The 4,396-nt window shown below is 37.9% G+C and overlaps 1 long non-coding RNA gene across 2 annotated transcripts; it reads right to left on the minus strand.

The window, feature by feature from the left end:
• Positions 1-622: 622 nt before the first annotated feature.
• LOC147483221 (uncharacterized) lies at positions 623-3,147 on the minus strand. 2 transcript variants are annotated; one of them, XR_015205373.1, is made up of 4 exons: positions 3,093-3,147; positions 2,761-3,001; positions 1,286-1,429; positions 623-888 (listed from the first exon to the last, which is right to left on the minus strand). It is a non-coding gene; the product is annotated as an uncharacterized LOC147483221 (long non-coding RNA). The 2 variants fall into 2 exon arrangements; XR_015205372.1 differs by lacking the exon at positions 3,093-3,147 and having other exon boundaries at positions 2,761-3,080.
• Between the last annotated feature and the right edge of the window lie 1,249 nt (positions 3,148-4,396).

A 4,396-nucleotide genomic window follows, 5' to 3' on the forward strand; every position in this document is an offset into this window, starting at 1 on the left:
ACTAAACCTGTCAAGACTTATCAACTGTGTTCATTTAATGAACACACCCGATAAGCAAACATGCAAATCGGGTTAGCATTATAAAAATGCTGGTGTGAGTAGCTCTAAAACTGTGGGAAAACAGGTTTTACGCCACGGTCCAAAACTGTGGGAAAAGGGCTTTTCCCACGGTTTTGGACCATTGGAGGACCGTGGGCTTTTTGTGCGTCGGAAATGGTCTGCCGACAGTCATGACCGTCGGTAAAGCTCACCAATAGCGACGGTCTTTGCGACGGTCATTGCCGTCGGTATTGCCACGGCTTAAACCCATAGGAAAAGCCGTCGGAAAAAGTCAATATTTCCCACAGTTGTAGTCCGTGGGGAAAGATTAGTTTTACCGACAGTTAGAATCCGTGGGAAAAGATATTTCCTACGGTCTTAGTTCGTGGGATTTGCTGTTGCGTCGTGAATTTTGGTTTTTGGTTTGTTGTTATTTAACCGTGGGTAAAGTGAACGACCGTGGGAAAAAGTGCTTTTGCGACGGCTATGGACCGTGGGAAAGGTATTTATTTTTTAAAAAAAATATTGATATTTTAATTTTCACCTACAATCAACAGGCCTAGCAAAACTCCCCTAACCATCCTACACCTCAAAATCACCATTTCCATTCATCTTCATCATCTTGAAAAAATCTCGGTTGAGCTATAAAATATATATATAATTACAAGGTACGGAGAAAGCAACAAAGGAAAAAGAGGACAAAATATCAATAATAATACTTGTCCTAGCATCACTTCTCCGTTGATTCCGCTAATGTTGATACCTGCATAGAAGGCAGGCTTTGTAATGCGAATCAACGATGTCACACCCAAAGGCTTTGTCAGCACCAACACCACAATAATATGGCCCCTGTAATGCGGTAAAACAAGTAGGCTTAGTTAAAACTACAAAATGACAATGACTCAAAACTATGGGAGCTGAAAAACACTGTTTTATTAGAAACCACTTTGATAAACTCGGCAATGTCAGCCTAGTCATATATCATATGAATAGCCTTATAATACAAGTACAATTGTACAAGACACTAAATGGCCAGGAGAACCATCGCCGCAAGTCTTTAATCAGGTGCTAGTTTTTCAAGCAACAAAACAATAGTGATCAAATGAAGGAGAGACACCAACAAAACATACCACATTTTCTAGGATTTCATAACGATTTTAAATGGAAGAAAATTATTTGACCGGGTTAAATTAAATCATCATTAAACTCTTTCTCAGTCTAAAACTAAAACCACCAGATTATTTACCTTTAATTTAGTCAACTTTGGAGCTACCACTTTCAAAAAGTTTAGTCGAATGCATTGAACTTGAGCGCCCATTACTCAAAGTTAGCATTTCCGCTATCCTTGTCCATGACCTCATCACCAAAATCATCTAGTGTTTCAAGCCGCCTGTCCAAGAAAAGAAAAAGTTTTAGTATTAAATTACTCTCAAATACACAAAGCAAATGTTGGCTCATCTGCTGAAAAAGTATACCTTGAATGCAACTTTCGATTTATATCCAACTTGTTTGTTCTGAGCTAAAAATTCCCTTCGTTTCAGTTTTTCCTCGAGACTTGCCCTTACTTTCAGCATCTCCATGCTTTGTGAACCAACCTAATAGTACAATGTATATTAATAATCCAACAAATCAAGCATGGGACTAAACTAGAAGTAGTAATAGCAAAGCGGGGCGTGTGGGATTGTGAGACAAAGGGGACAAATAAGATGGGAGTAAGAACTGGAGATGTAAATGATAGTCAAAGTCATTATAAACTGTCTCTTGCATTTCTCATGTTTGTTCTCCTTCCTCCGAAATGCTACCATTAACCACCTCAAACTTTTTTTTCATTTAGGTCTGCAGTTTTTCAAAACTGTTTTGATCAAGCTTTTAAAGGACTTTAACTAACTAATTATTGCCACTTAATAAAAATCACCAACAATATTTCTCGAAGAAATTCAAGATAGATAAATACCATAGATTCTTTACTTCTTTTGACCGGGAGTGACGAGTGTGAGTCACTTAAGCTTCTGTGTTCGGATGCCAATGCAACAATTTCTTTGATCGGCTTTGGCTCTCGATTCAGACCCATGGTCCTCATTTATAATCTCTTCAAGTTAGAAGGAAATTATCATCAAGATTTGTTTCATCCGCCGATTGAAACATGTGGCAGAAAAAATTTCAAGTTTAGAAAGCTATCGAGCCAAACTTTCTAGCTATAGAATCATTTTTCCCAAAAGGAAAACAGCAAACTTAATTTAGAAGAAGGCGAGACCTTGTCCAACAAGTTCTTGATCTCCACCGACGAGCTATGATTTGGATGATCACGGATTTGAATGACCCTCGGACTTGAGAAGAAGATAAAAGCTAATAGCTTGGCAATAGGCCAACAAAAGTTGTTTTGTCTCCAAATACCGCGATCCCTCCCTTGGTAACTGTCATTACCATTTTTCACTTGCAATTACACCTTACTTCAATATAGAAAGAAGGGTACTATGGAAGCTACACAAAAGAAATATGAACACAATCCTGTTGAGACAACTGTGTTGAATGCAACTAAAGGTTCGACCATTTAATGGTTTCAACTTATGAACCACTATACTAGACACCAAAATGGCACAGAGCTTTAACAAGCTCCTAAAAGCAATGGATCAAACATTTCTTTCCAGCCTTTAGGGATGGATCTCCATCATCGAAAATTTCTTCTTTGCAGAAAATGATGCTTGATGCAAAGGGAAATACCTTGTTTATAAGTGGATTAACTTTGTTTTCAAGTTGATCGAGAGCATTTTTCAGTTCCGATAGCAGGCCAACAAGTTCTGGAGCAGAACTGTTTAAAAAATATATATAACACAAAGAAACCACATGTATACAACTCGCATTTTCAGATTAAGAAAAAACAAACAAGACTGAGGCAAAAACAAACCAGATTCCTATACAGAGGTTTGATGCGCCATCCACATATAATTTAGAACCTGTTGCCCTGTTGGTAGGAATTATCTAAACATAGTCCTAGCTTCGACTTGGTTATGATATATATCAAAGCATGTAAAACTTGACAACTAACTCGCTACCACCCAAGGTGTCCGGCGATGACCAATCAACACTTTTAAGCAACTTCCGGTGAGAGCGGTCGATAATTTTTGACAAAGATGGTCGCCGCATCAGATGCAAAGAAAGGTCATAAATTTTTATCAATGAAGAACAGAAACATGCGTGAGACAACAACATCAACCTACCGTGTAGTAGATGCAAGTGTTCTTCCGTTAGGACTAAAGGCTGCTGCTATAGTTGATCTTGGAGGAGGCACCGAGGAGGGCAATATTTCACCGATAGAGGCCGCAAGGACTCCGACTCCACCCTGAAAAGATAATCAAACTTTCCGTATATGCTACATTGATGTTACAATATGAAGACCCACTGAGAAATATGATGAGGTTGTGCTTAACAACAGGAACTGAATATAAATTATTAAACTCTAACATAAAGGGTTCTCACCGGGAGTAGACTTTAACACGGACTTTGCTTTCAGTTTAGAATTATTCGGTTCAAAGTTACATATGTACATGTGTCATCAGTCAATATACACTAAGGCTACACTGTTTTAAATCTAGTTGGGGGACCACTTGATCAAAACCGTACTATTCCCTTCATATTCTTCTCTTTCGTCCCTTCATATGTCAAACAAAGCTCTCAGCAACTATGTTTCTTAACATCTATTCTAAAGCTTCTTCTAAAAAACGAGGAACAGGAAAAGCAAACATGAACCCGATCTTTGAACTCTGAACCTAAGCAGACTAGAGATAAAAGAGAGGTGAAATATTCCCCGGCTTGTTTGAATTAAAGAGGCAAAAAATATCAATATTGACCCCCTCGCTACATTCCCAACAATTCATCTGGGGTTGGAAAGATTTTGTTTCATGCCACTGGGAAATTTCAATTCTTTCCAACTCATGCAGGCTCTCAAGCAAGTGTGGGAATTCGGACTTCTAAGCAACTCCTACCATTTAAACCATTAAAAAACTCCCAAGGACCCAAAATACCCTGATGCCGACTTTCCACTTTCGCAATATCATAAATAACAAGAAGAGCAAATAACTCGTTTCTTGCTCCTATCGTATGAATCTCATCAACAATAAACAAGAGTTTACACTAGAAACTATCACCTACAAATCACAAATATTCTACTAGAAGACAGTTTTTCATTGTTCCCAGGTTACATCAAACTTGCAATTTAATATATAAATCCATAGAAATTAGATATGCTACTATATGTCATTTGTTTCTCAAACCTCGTCCTCCTTGGGTATCAAAATCATAATGAGGTAACTAAGGCAATACATAACCAAAAAAAAAAATAGCTAAAGAAAAGTTCCTT

The sequence above is a fragment of the Coptis chinensis genome, chromosome 8, assembly GCF_015680905.1.
Source record: "Coptis chinensis isolate HL-2020 chromosome 8, ASM1568090v1, whole genome shotgun sequence".
Lineage (NCBI taxonomy): Eukaryota > Viridiplantae > Streptophyta > Magnoliopsida > Ranunculales > Ranunculaceae > Coptis > Coptis chinensis.